We start from the raw sequence: 14,453 nt of genomic DNA, 5'->3' as shown, positions 1-14,453 counted from the left end.
ATGTTTCTTACACTTTCCCTCCTGAAATTCAGGAAACATGCTATGTAATTTGAATTTTCTTGTGTCCCTTAATATTGTTTGCATGTCCCCTTAACAGTGTTACTATTACCTGTAATAAAATCTCCTGAAACACCTAAAACTGCTGTCTACTATCCACTAGTCTTTCCCAGCAGCTTGAATCACAGCTTAATTTTTAACATAGGAAAACAGAAAAATACAGAGCTGGTAAAGCATTTTCTTTAGGTTTTGGTTTTGATGAAAGGAAGAAAAGTTCTCATAAAGAAAGAAAAATGGAAACAAGCAATAAACCAACAAAAATGGAAACAAACAAAGGCATCAAAAATATGTATGTTATATAACAAGAAAGGTATCTATAAATCTTTTTATTCTCCCCATTTTTCCTTTAGAGAACTTAACTTTAAGTGATTTTGTTTTAACAGGAGTCAGTCAATCTGAATCTTCATCAAGCTCTCAGTGGATCTGTTGCTCATCTAAGAAGCATGGACCATAAAAGGAGAAAGGAGGAGGATGAGGTCCTTAGTACAACATGTTTGAAAGGAACAGCAGGTCAGGAGACTGAACTGTATCTTAACACTGAAACAAAAATAAAACAGACATCCTTGAATTAAAATTCTTCAGAGCTTTCTATGCCAGAAACCTTCCCCCTTGGCCAGCGCACAAGACAAGTCTGAAAATATAGGAACTTCCCATAAGAAATTCAGTTCTGTACTTTTTGAAATAGAAGTTAAATAAATAAGAAACACAACGTAGCTTGATATGAACAAATAACATTTTTAGAGCAGTTCTGAAATCTTACTCAGTCTTCTGTTTGTGTACATACAGATCCAAACACATTTGTGAATTACTGAGAGAGAAGAGAGGAATGTTCCAATTGTGTATTCCTCCACTGCTTGCACAAATGGTGTGTTGCAAGGCCAGAGGAGCAGAGATCACGTGGTCAAGGACAGGGTCTCTAGCCAAGAAAATGCAGCCTGTGATCAGACCAGCTTTGATTCTGGTTACACCTGCAGATTTCTGGGTCACATTTTACCTACATTTCCAATACCATACACACCACAAAACTGTTATATGGTATTCAATCCTTGGCCTCCTGCTTGCTTTTCAGAATGAAAACCACCTTATATCAGAGTCCTTTGGTGAAGAACCACATAAGAATGCTACTTTTTGCCTATTATCAGGCTCTGCTCTGTTCTATTTGTTCAAGTACTCAAACTTTTCATCTGTCCTTTCAACATCTGAACCCTTTTCCTCATGTTAGAGGCTGCTGTTCAACACAGACTGGAAAATGTCAGCCTCCTAGATTCCCAGCTCCAAACCTCTGCTGCTTCAAGGAAACATATCTCAATTCTATTCATAAGAGCATAATGACTGGCTGTCCTCACATCCTGAATACACCACATTATTTCATGGATGCCAAACACCGGCAGACCATAATCTCAGGTTACATTCAAGTATATTGATGAGTAGCATGAAAATGAGACTGATAGGGACATACGTACCTCCTCATACTGTCTTTCTCCTGATGAAAAAGGAGAAGACACAACAAAATCACAAGGTCTCCTTTTATTAGTGGCTTCTTGCAAGAATCACAGCATTTGTCTTAAGGAGCTGGAGGTAGTAAGGGATATACTGAATCAGTCTCTTCAGCTTGGTCATTGTTCAAGTTTGCAGAGTCTGAAAGAGTGGAAGGGCAGAAGTGCTAGGGGTTAGGTCATTCAACTCTGTGTTCAATTCTACTACATAATAGTGTTGGCAAATACTTCAGCAATGTTTGTTTTGAGCAAAACATCCATTCTGTCAAGCTGTCTCCTGTTGTGTTGGGTGTCCTGCCGTCCCCTGACAACACCTCCCGTGAGATATGTTGCTGGGGCAACAGTCACAGTATGCCTGCTGTAACCTCTGCTGCCAGAAAAAGTGCTGCCAGGCAAAAACAGGTGCCTGGAAAGTTGGGTTAGCCTGCATGGGCTTACTCCAAACTTGGAAAGTTGGCCCTGTTAGATATAGTTGGGGGATGCAGTTGGTTTGTCTGATGCTGAGTGCAGACACACGAGTCATGTTCAATACTGTCAAGCAGCTGCAGTAAAGCCATGGTCCTTACACAGCACTCCCACTCCAACACACACTTCACAATCCCCATTCAGAAGAAACACAGGACAAGGACCAAAAAAGTCTTAAACTGAGTTTGATTTTTCGCTTTGTATATTGTATTTTAGTCAGTGACACATACAAATCCCTTCACATAGAAGCTTAAATACTGCTGCTTAAGGCAAACCAAGAAAATTAAGTAAGTACTAACTTACTCTCTCTTAAGTAAGTATTAACTTCTCTTTCATAATGAAAGACATGAAGGTGAAAAAAAGCCAGCAATAGAATTTTTAGGGAAAAAATACCCCAACCCTAGCAAACTCATTCACCTCTGGTTTCCTATCTTTTCACTCTATTAAAAATGAAGGTTTCTATTATAAAAGCTGTACTGGTTTGACCTGCAGGCATATCTGTGCTCAATAAATTGCTGTGGTGGCAGGCAAGTGACTGCTTCCCGTTCATCAGAACCTGCAGTGCAGACCCTCTGCCTCTTTTCCCACATCAGCAGGCAGGTTGTTTGCACAGGTGTGTGCTAACTTGCTTCTGATTGCCAAGACTGACTACTCAAGGCCAGTCCATGCCATTGCCAGAAATGCCATTGTCAAAAAAAAATCATATTTTTAATGATTTTTTAGTCATCTCTTGTGGTATGAGATGAGCAAGTTTGGGGTAATGCTTGGTTTTAACAGTAGTATCAGTAACATAGCAACATTCACTGTTTTCCTTCCCAAGAAACATGTAGAACCACTAAGTGCTGCCTACATGTCTTCAACAATGGGGAAGCAAAGAATGGCACAGAAGTGCTTTAAGGATGAATTTCACTCTGTGTCATTCAGTGCTGTTGGAGAAATTTTGTTACTCTGTCATAAAACATCTCTCAAGTCACAGTACACTGATAAATATTAGAACATGTTCAACAAGGACAGTTTGTTGAGTGGGATTCTTTAATAGCCAAAATGAATATTTATTCAACTGTCAGTCATGCCAATAAAAGGCACTGTGCACAGGTAATGACAATTAATGCACTCTTGTCTTTCACAGAGTTATTTGATCTCTATTTGGAGATTGTCCTTTACCATAATGAAAGAACACACAAAGCACTACTGCTATTTGTATTGTACTGCTATTTGTTATGAAGCAGCATTTATGTAAGCACAACCATTTTAAGTTTTAATTGTAAGCAAATAAAGCTGTATAACTACTGTCTTTGCCAACCAGGAAGCCTAAACATAGCTTATTAAAATCCATTGTATTGTGAAAGAGAAATTTGGGTTCACTTTATGTCTTGAGAATGTACTGACCTTGCACCAACATTTAAGGAATACTTCTGTGCCTATCTATGTCTACTCCCACAAAATAACTGACTGCTTTTGGTAGCACAGTCATCACATGCGTTTATAAGCATACACACGTGTACATAATCTGTAAAATTAGTATTGCACATGTACGCGTCAAGTCAATCCTCCTCACCAAAAGGAGGTGTAGAGAAAAAAAATAAATACACATTATTTATGCTGGTGCATTAAGAGAAATCCACAATGTTATCATGTCCAAACACATCTTTAAACCCTGGAAACAGATATTTTGAAGAATTATTTCCTACCAAAACTTTATAGAAGAAAAGTCAGTTGGCAGTGTTTGACAACATTGCAGGCATTCCTGACAGATTTAACTTTCTTTAGTAGCCCTGTTATCAGTCTCATCAAGACTAATTAAGACTCAGCAGTAATTACTGAGAGTCATCTGTAGGGCTACAGCAGGCATTGCATTAGAACTAAAGAGACTGTTTCTCACAACAGAAATCAGAAGTTGTTCACTGTCTTTAGCACTCCAGGAATTCTGAATTGAAGAGACTGTAAATAAACAATATCTTTTTATTTACAAAGTATGCAGGAAAAATCTTTCTAGAATTTTTTAGGAATACTTATTCATATCATTTTCTAAAGCCCTTCTGAATTCCCTTTACATACCCTAGTCATACATGGCAAGTGAAGAGCTCTTGAGATACAAACCTCATATTTGGTTCTTCAAAACACACTCACTTCCCAGAACAGCTCACTTCAAGCAAGGTTACCACATCATACCAAGCACTTCCCAGAAAACCAAAACAGCATCCCCTCCCTAAAAGTGCTGTGGAGTCATGCTGCACCAACCTGCTCCGAAACACCATTTTTCTCATTAGAACCACAACAACATGAAAAGAGGAATGGAAAACTTGGCAACTTGCAATAGTCAGACATAAGCACAATTTATCTAGGTTCCAAGCCTGCCAAAGAAAGATCACACATGTCATGGACCACATTTAAATGGATTTGAAAAGTCATCTGGGCTACAACAACCCAAATATATGCCAGATTCTGCCCATCACTACAACTGCAAGGTAAGAGAACATGACATTTTCCCAGCAGTCATCAATACACTCATCAGTGCAAACCACTGACACTATCAAAAAGCATTTACAATTGCAAAATCCAAGAATGTCTGTAATCCTTCTATTGAGCGCTCACAAAGACTTTCCTGTGAACTGTTTAGAGGCAAAAGATTGATCAGATATGCCACAGAATATAAAAACAAAGCATGAAGTTCTTTCCATGTGAGAAACAAGTTTGTACATGGAGAAAAAAACAATAGCAATATTATTATTATTTTTGCCACCCAGGCTTCACAGAGAGCACTCTGTCTTTGGAACTCACTGTTTTACAAGGCAGACTGATACACTAAGAACACAAGGAAAGAAACATAGCAAAGGAAGTCTTGAACCTGGGAGGTAGGATAATATTTCAACACTTTCATGTAACAAACTATTTGGCTGAAAAATTCAAAACTTACTTGCCGTACTTTCAACAAGAATTATGAAGACATCTCTGTAATATTTGAATCCAAAGTAACTGAAAAACAAGTAGAAAATGGGGAGGGAGGAAACCAAATGTAGCCGACAGATTAAAAACGTGGCCAGTGTCTCAAAACGTGACTAAATGCTGACTAAATAATCAGTGTTACTTTAATCATCCTTTGGTTTCTGCACAACTGACTTTATCAGTCTGTTAAATTACTGAAGCTATGAGCAGGGCAAAATACATGGAATGCTGCTCTTCTCCCAAAGCAAGACCTTAGTAAGGTTCTTGGCCATGTAACTCTGTGGTCACTCAAGACCAGTAACTTTGAAAGAAAAGAACACTCAAGCCAAAAAAGAAAGAATAACCACTAAGTAAAACTTTAAAAACTAACTCTGAGTTTCTGTTTTGTAAGTCTTGGCACAAAGTATCTGAGACCAGAGGCTACAAAACCTCTTTAAGCTCATCCCCATACACATCCCTCCTTTTGAGTAGTTGAAACGGGTTTTTCTTTTTTTCTTGGCTTACATGAAATTCATCAGACCTATTCTAGAGATCCTGCAGACCTGATGTACAACACAGCACACTGCACTGAGATTTCATTTTTCTACAAACTCTTCCTATAATTCTCACAAGTCTTCTTGGAAAGTCTTGAAGAGAGGAGGTCCATGCTATACTTCTACCTGCCCAAGTGCCTGTCTTTTTTGCTTCAGTCTTCTATCCACTGTGACCCACATTAGCTCTGGCAGTTGTGGAGCAGCAGGGGTGGGTGGCTCCACTTATTGATCCAGAGGGACAGAGAATGAACAGACTACAGGCTGTTCAGTGTGAAACTGTGCTCTTGTATTTTGGGAAACCTGCAGAAAGGCAGCTACTTCAGAAATTAGAGAAATATTCTGATGTATTCTGAGGAGAAACATTCCCTGATGTTCCAAACCTGGTGAACCTACAGCCAGGACAGGACTGCAATGTTTAGCTCCAGCATTTGAGATACACCCTAACTCAGTAAGAAGGGTAGAGCACTCTGCAGTCACAATTCTAGACATATCCTTGAACGTTTAAACCCAGGCTTACCATTTTGAAGATACTGCTCCAGCTGTAACTGCCTCTCTCTCTCATTTGCCATTAGTTTGGCCATTGTCAGGTGAAACTTTGGACAGAAAGCAGGCACAAAATGCTCCTCAGCTGCAAAACAGACCAAGGAACGCAAAAATGAGGAAGTATAGGTAGTTTCCAAGGAGCTTTCAGTGCTCTCTTGTTTTGATAGCAAGACATGATGTCCTGCAAAAGGCACAGGGCACCCACCCAGAACCTCCCTGATGGCCCTCAGGGCTCACAGCAAGGGCAGAGCCTTTTTCAGGGTACCCACCAGAAGACAGCCCAAGTGAGCAGCCTCTTTTGATGTGGGGTCCCCATTTTTTACAATCTTAACACTTTTGAGCTCCTGCTTCAAGCCACAGAAGTTAATATATTAACCTTATCAGCTAGGTCTTACACACAAACAAATTCTGATTACAGATATCTGCTCTTTCTAGTATGTCCATACAGGATTTCTTTGTTCTGTATCCACAGAACTATTTTTTTATGAGCTGGCAATTTCTGTCCTTGACTTGTGCTACTTTAGAGGCTTTTACTCTTTTGTCTATGAGAGGTGATAAAAGTTACTGGATCATCTAATATTGTAAAGAGGAAAAAGGACACAAAGCCAAACCAAACCAAACCACAAAAAAACCAAACCAAAACAAAACAACCCCCCACAAAATATTTAATGAACACAAATTATCTTAAAGTTTGATTGTTCCTTCGGTTATTTCAGCTGGCTAATATGGGCATAATGCCTTTGTATAAACCCTCTCTCATCTATAAACAGATCTGGAAGTCCTAGAAAACCCCAATTACACTATTTTACAATTGACGTAAGATGGCTCCAACAAGTTTGGACAGTATTTGGTCACTTGAAGGTATAAGATTTTTTTTAACTATAGGCAAACACTCTCAAGAGAAGGATAAGCTATATTTACTTTCTCAAAATGCACATAACTAAACACAGCAAAATACAGTATGCCTGGAAACATTTTTTAACCTAAATCAAAATGATGTGTCATCTGATCAGTAAAATGAGACTCCCTACAGAATGCTGAGACATTTCTACTAATTAAATTTATGCACCAGTATTCAACTTGGCAATTAGTGTCATTAAATCATGTGGAAGATGACATTTTCCCCTCTGGCCCTTGCTACCTAAGTCTTTCACATGACTCCAGCAACCAAAGCATGAAGGAAAAAAGTTTATTACTGCAAGAATTAGCGGTATCTTATTTTTGTTAGCTAAAACCTGGAGTGAAGCATAGAATCACAACTCTGTTTTCCCTATGCTGGCAACACAACAGCATATCCAAGGTCTTGATTTTTAGATATGATGTGTGAATTGCCCAGAGACACACAGCATAAAAGGGTCAGATAACATGACATGATTTGGTTTAATGTAAAGCTGACTCCAATAGTGAGTGTAGAGCGGTTTTTATCTTCAAAGCCCTTCCCATACATGATTTTCCTCCAGGGAAAACTTATCTCTGCTCTACAGGCAGGCAAACTGAGGAGATAGAGCAAGAAAATTTTCCAGGAGTCTGACAACAAAGTGGTCCCCTCTCTTCCCTCTGTGTTCAGGCCCTGCCTCACCTACAGAAAGTGGTGCTGTCTGTTATCATCACTTCACACAAACTGAGACTCTGGCCTACTTAGAAAAATAATTCATCTCAGTGCCAGCTGCTGGGTAAGTTTCTTGAAATGCAATTGTGTGTCCTCAGCATCTGGGCCACAGAGAAGACCAACTTCTTGCAAACAATTTAATTTTTTCACATCTCAAAGAATTAAAGGAAAATGCCCAGAAACTTTAAGTGTGTATTTGTGTATGGTGCTGAAAACCCAGATAGGCTGTTCCAACCTGGTGGAAGAGGTACTTTGTCTTTATCCAAGATTTCCACCTAAAATAGATAGAGTAGCCTTCCTAAATATGACAATGTTAAGCTCTAAGTGCTATTATCTTCAAAAAGAGGAGTAAAGACACAGGCCATAGTTGGTGCTGTTTCTTTTTCATCTTTCTGCAATGAACATTCTCCTCCTCAGCATGAGATACCATCAAAGTGTAGTTGACCAAAATTAATTATCTCCTACTTAGTCTAGTCCCATCGGTTTGTCTTTTGGTGTTAGTCCTGTCTACGCTGCTTAGACCAGCTGTTTCACCCAGGGTCATGCTGGAGATGTGCAGATCTCAAAGTCAGACAGAATAACAGAAACAAAACTGCTAAATTGTTAAGCAGCTGCAAAACTGAAAAGCCAAATGCAAACATCACATCACAAACACAGAAACCAGGAAAGGCCTGGATCTTCAGCAACTGTTTGATTTCAAGGAAATACAGTGACATTTTCAAAGCACAAACCATTGTCCAAATTATCTTGATCCCACTCTAGAAACTTCCGTAAATTAGTCTTGCAAGAGAGCCTTACCTCTCCATAAGCAGAATAAATCCCCAGAGCTCTATTAGGGGTGCTCTGGTCAGTGTGCAATACCCAGAGAACACTCAGGAGAGAGCACACAGCACACAGCACTACCTGGCTGTCCTTGGGCGAATCTAGGGCCAAGACTTAGATTCTTCAAATGCATATCCATCTGCCATCAACACTCCAGCTGAAGATGTTCAGTCATTTGCAGAGAATGGCTGCACAAATCTCAGTTCAGCAAGTGCAAACAGCCCAATGTGTGTGGTGTGGGACTCATCACAAGCCAAGGCAGACTGCTCCTTCAGCTCTCCTTCCTACTTCTAGTACTTAATAAAATATCCAGACAGAAGAGGAAAAGAAACTGGGTTGCTAGAGCAATTGAATGCTCTAGCTTTTTAAAGAAGAGGCAAAGGGGAGAACACAGAACCACCTCTGGACTCTCTTAGAGTCCAAACAAAGCCCCATCTCCCAGAGGAAGGTGAAGGCTGTAAATCCTCATACCGAGACAGGCACCTGCTGTCAATCCATAGCCAAGTGCCTATGCAAGAGGAGAAGGGCTAAAGTTGCACCACTCTCCTCAGCATTTCTGCCAACCCTACCTAAGAAACTCACTTTAAGCAAGATCTCTTCTAATATATCACTATCAGTTGATCACACTTCCCTCTATATGATTTTCCTTGGGTCCTGAGCTTAAAGCTGAGATCCCTTAGGAGGTGAGGCACCACGGGGTAAGTTGCTCACAGTCAGTATATCTGCACCTCCCCATTCAACAGTGTATCCAAACCATCATATATTCCATCACCACACAGTACCTCTGAACAGCTGCTCCCTTCAGACTGTCCTTTTTAATAGAACAGCTGCTCTGGGAGACAGCAAGAAAGCAGTGTCTAGGAGTGTCAGACAACAGAAACACTCTCAGACTAAAAAGTAACAGGAAGAAGGAAAATGCACAGCAAAAGAAAAGGGACAGATAAGACACAGCATCATACACAAGAATTATGTGCCCTTTGCTTCACCAGTCAGGACAGGAGCTTGCAGAGGTGGAATAGAAGAGCTTTGAAAATTTCTACCTTGAAAGGGGCACAATTAATTCAGCAGCTCATCCAACAAATGACAGAGACAGACCCTCCAGAGTAGTACTCAAGAAATACCCTCAAGGTAGCAATGCAGAAATCAGTCTATGAAGGAATTTTATTTCTAATTTACATTCTTTGCATCACAGAATTGTTGCATCTGTGGGACACTGTGGTCATGATATGTGATCTGGTCACATGTGGTGAGAATTACTTTATCCTGGAGTAAGACTTCTCATACATGTACATTTTTCTACATTAAAAAGTATTTCAAGCAAGATAAACAGAACAGGATATAATAATTTTAGACAAGCAACCTCACAGAAGACTAGGGAAGGCAATTAAGAGATGGCAGTTGTAAACTTCAAGACCAAGTGCTACCAACAGCAGGAAGGAAGGAACTGAAAACAAAAATCAGCCAACAAGTTCTGAAGACCAGCAGGAGGCAAACTCTCAGTTACCAGGGATGCGAGAAGGGAACAATTTTGCTGAGAGCACTAATGATGTTAAAACCTGTTGAGCAAGAAACAGTAGGCCTTTTAAAAATGGAAGCAAATGCATAAGCTGATTTCTTAGTTCAGATAGGTTATCCAAAATGCTCCATTAACCAAAGCAAAATACTACTGTGAGAGATCCCACAGGGAACAGAATCGCAGAACTGCAACTCCAAGGGCACACCTCAGCAAACATTGCTTCTCATGGCAGCCCTGCTGTGACTCATCTACCTTTCAGCTGTGCTTTCCCAACTGGCTGTGGAGTCACACAGAGTTGGGAGAGATGGATTGATATCCATCCAGGTTTACTGGCTTAAAAACTACTTCAGAGTCGTCCTATCACTGCAACTGAGAGCACAGCAAGTTGCCAAGAGAAGCACCTACCTAACCCACCAGCATAACAGTTCACCAAAAAGGGCCCTAAAATAGAGCTGGTGGGGTAAAAGTATGCTGCTTAGAAAACAGTGTGCACCCAGACTCACACAGAAGCCAGAAGAGATTTTGCTTGAAGCCAAGGACTGGCAAAGGCCAGCCAGAGAGCAAAGAGAAAACTAGCAAAGAGAAGGCTGACAGACACTGCTTTCACAGAAAAGCTCAGTATCACATGCTCCCCCTTCACTTTCCTAAGAAATACAGAGGAATGATAGAGGGCAAAAGGACAGAGGGAACTCAATAAGGAACAAAGCAAAAGTAGAGATAAACTTGCAGATTCACCCTGAAATAATCCACTTCTGTTGCCTGGGGCTATACGTTATTCCCTGAGGCTCGCTATTCCTTGGAGTACTTCAAGCCTGTGTTCCAGCTGTTTTGTAACTCTGTGTGGAAGGGGTCACTTTGGAGGTATTGACATAGGCAATTCAAGATCCAACACTTGATTAATCCCCAGTTTGTCAAAAAAAAAATCTTGCATTCGACTCTGCAATTTGCCTGGCCTGATCTCCATAAACTTTCTAGCGCTGTTCATGGGATTAATGACCAAAATTGAGCAGCTGCACCTCTCTCCCAGAGGCCAAGGAAAAGAGGGACTTGGAGCCGACAGTTGCTGCTGCTTGGCCGTTGTTTCCCATTTAGCCAGCTTACCACACACTTCTGCCACAAGCCGTGGCTTTTTTTTTGGATTTGCCTCTCAGTGGCTGCTGGATTTCACCAGCAAACGTGTGCAAACGTGTGCTCCACAAGCAGCATTCTGCCCCTCCGACAGGACAGCATCAGGAAATTCAGGCAGGTGTGAGGGGCAGGTGTGAGGGCAGGGCCGGGGGTGGCACCAAGCTCACCCTCACCTGCTCAGAGCTGTGGGTCGGAGCTGCGGCCGTGCCCTGCGGAGCAGGAGCCCTTTTGTACACGCAGGTCCCGCTGGGGCCCTGCAGCACCACCTTGCCCTCAGACCGGGCCCCCCTCACACCGCTCCCTCACACCATTCCCTCAGATCGGGCCCCCCTCACACCGCTCCCTCACACCGCTCCCTCAGATCGGGCCCCCCTCACACCGCCCCCTCACACCGCTCCCTCAGACCGGGCCCCCTCACACCGCTCCCTCACACCATTCCCTCAGACCGGGCCCCCTCACACCGCCCCCTCACACCGCTCCCTCAGACCGGGCCCCCTCACACCGCTCCCTCACACCGCTCCCTCAGACCGGGCCCCCCTCACACCGCTCCCTCACACCGCTCCCTCACACCGCTCCCTCACACCATTCCCTCAGACCGGGCCCCCTCACACCGCCCCCTCACACCGCTCCCTCAGACCGGGCCCCCTCACACCGCTCCCTCACACCGCTCCCTCAGACCGGGCCCCCTCACACCGCTCCCTCACACCGCTCCCTCACACCGCTCCCTCAGACCGGGCGCCCCTCACACCGCTCCCTCACACCGCTCCCTCAGATCGGGCCCGCGGGGCGACACCGGCACTGAAGAGCTGGGGCTGAGCAGGGCGGGAATGCAGAATAGCTCGAAGAAGGAGCCTTCAACGTGGTAATTCTTTATGAAGTAATAGTAATTCACTATTTCTCAAGGAACATGAACTAGTGACCATCTGCTGAAAGGTGTATACAGCAGGTTTGTAGGAAAACTAAATCCTTTTCTCACAAAGTGCCTCACTGAAGGTCAAGTGTAGTAAAATGGTGCATCTATTTCTGGCCTGGGACTTTTGTTTATCGCTAATTCCTAAACAATAAGGGTGATTTATTCTTGCTGTTTTTCACAGCTTTCTTTCTCGTGCTTCTGGTACCCTTGAGGGAAAGGCACTGCAGGACTGGGTCATCTCATGTGGAACTCCTTGTAGACTTACAGAAGTAACACTGCTGGAGATGTGGAATGAGCTCATTAACAGGGAAATGATGCCGCTGCAATGCCTGCCCTGCAACTGAGGGCCTGATGTGAGCATATTATGCTGGCCTCACCAAAATGCCCTTTTTCAGAGGAAGAAAATTGCTTTGCAAAGGCTGTGATTGACTGGATGACCTGGGGAAAAACCCTTCACAATAAAATAAGGCTTATACATATTTTTCAGGAAACAGGATTAACTGTGGGCATTGTGAATGAAGTGGAGAAGAGTAAGTAAAATAAAATTACATAATGTGCTTGAGAACTTGATTTGTTTTTAATCTGTGCAGCCAAATGTAACCAATCTGGAGACTTCAGGAGCACCCCACAACAATCCTCTTACAAAGCCAATTTTGTAGCCTTGCTGTCACAGTTACCTGGTGTATCTGGGAGATGAGACTCCGCACACCCTGAGGAGCCCTGGAACAGCTTTTCTTCCACTCCTGAGCAAGGTTGCTGTGTGCATCTTTGTTTGTATCCCAAGACATTTTGCCAATCCATATGTCCACTTTCGTAACCTGGGAGGTTAAGCACCTGCAGAATGAGTTTAATGGGAAAATGTGAGGTATAGGAAGACAGAGGAAAGATCTACACTCCAAGTCACAGGAGTTTTCTACTGCTGTCATTCTAGGTTGCTGGTCTCTTCTCATTTGTCTAAATCTGGTTATTGAAAACTATAGGAGGAGGAACAACTAATTTTGGTGGTGTCCTGGTTGCAGGCTGGGGACATGGTGTGGCTCTGTTGCTGTTCTATACCACCCACACGTCATTTCTGGGGACACAGTTTTGGGGGGAAGCAAAGGTGAGTGTGTCACCACAAGTGCAGGGAAAACAAACTCTCCAACAACATATTTTCAGTGTTAGAGACTTAGCATTAAGTTATTCTGGCCAGGATGTTCTTTTGGCCTGGATGTGCGATAGAAATAATTTCATCTACACATGCCTGGGTTCTGCACTGAACCCAGTGAAAATCACTCCATCATACTTGGTTCTCAACCAGACCTTTCACATATTTATACATAAAACCCTAAATAAATTCTCATTCATTGGGCCTAAATTACACAATTCTTAACATTCAATCTCCTATTGGTTATTGATCCCTTTGCCTTTGATGCTAATAGAATGATGGTCCTCATTCTGTGGTTCTCTTACCAATCTTTTCCCAAACCAAGTGTCTCTGACCACACCACAGGGTGATGTTTGTTTATATTTATCTCCTGTGTATCTTGTGGCTACTCCCAAACAGTAGATGTTAAACTCATCGGGCCTCACCTAGCATTGATGACAGCCTTTTGAAGAGAAACTTCAATTCTCCTTTCCCTGGGGTGAAAGTGAACAATCCCCTGACTAAAGCTACATAAAAAAAATTTAAAGGTTGTAAAATTTCCAACGAGTGCACCATTTTTGCCTCCCTCTCCCCAGTGGGAAGGCTGTCGGCATCAGCCCTGAGGACCCCATCCTTTGCCATCGCTGCTATCTCCTCCTTTTTTCTCTGAGACACGGCTACAGGACATGGTGCTAAAGAAAAAGCATCAGAACACAGAATCCATATGGTGCTGAAGGACAGTGCTGGGGAACTGAGGAGTGGGGGTGAGCCCCAATCCAGCTGAGCTGGAGGAAGCTGAGCCAAGCTGAGCTGAAAGGAGCTGAGCAGAGTTGGGACAGGAGGGAGCTGGCAGCGAGAGAACAACCACCATCTTGGCCACTATCCTGCTGTTCCAGGGCCACGTGGAACTAAGTTGAGGTTCTAAACATCTTTTTGTGGGTAAAGCATCTTCTTTTATATATACTCTTGTTACTGATATTGCTGCTGTTACTGTGTGTTTCTTATTCCATTGCTTGTTGCTTTCAGTAAATTGTTATCCCAACCCATAGTCTCTGCCTTTGTCCCACCCTGGGATAAAGGGGCGGGGGGAAGTAGGTGGCTTATTTACAGTTTAATCTTCCGTGTTAGAAATTTGCCACAGGTGGCAAATCTCCGGCAGTGGTAAGAGACAGGATAAAGTAAGCTTCCACTTACAGATGTGACAACATAATATGCTTGGGGCTTACTTTTTGAGGAGTAACCTCTGTTTTATGTTATATCAGGTTTAACCTAGAACACATGTAACCCAAGGTCCCAGTT

General features: G+C 42.6%; 2 long non-coding RNA genes across 2 annotated transcripts; one reads left to right on the top strand and one right to left on the bottom strand.

Annotated features, from left to right (window-relative positions):
• Window positions 1–4,935: 4,935 nt before the first annotated feature.
• LOC147655365 (uncharacterized) lies at window positions 4,936–11,404 on the bottom strand. The gene is made up of 3 exons (XR_015287479.1): window positions 11,289–11,404; window positions 6,015–6,125; window positions 4,936–5,797 (listed from the first exon to the last, which is right to left on the bottom strand). It is a non-coding gene; the product is annotated as an uncharacterized LOC147655365 (long non-coding RNA).
• An 894-nt stretch (window positions 11,405–12,298) lies between these two features.
• Window positions 12,299–12,593, top strand: LOC147655364 (uncharacterized). Its single transcript, XR_015287495.1, has 2 exons — window positions 12,299–12,381; window positions 12,516–12,593. It is a non-coding gene; the product is annotated as an uncharacterized LOC147655364 (long non-coding RNA).
• The last annotated feature ends 1,860 nt before the right edge of the window (window positions 12,594–14,453 follow it).

Source organism: Cyanistes caeruleus, chromosome 1, assembly GCF_971803275.1.
Source record: "Cyanistes caeruleus chromosome 1, bCyaCae1.hap1.1, whole genome shotgun sequence".
NCBI classification, from domain to species: Eukaryota; Metazoa; Chordata; class Aves; order Passeriformes; family Paridae; genus Cyanistes; species Cyanistes caeruleus.
The sequence above is the reverse complement of the archived record's forward strand: the minus strand, read 5'-3'. Positions and strand labels throughout refer to the sequence as shown.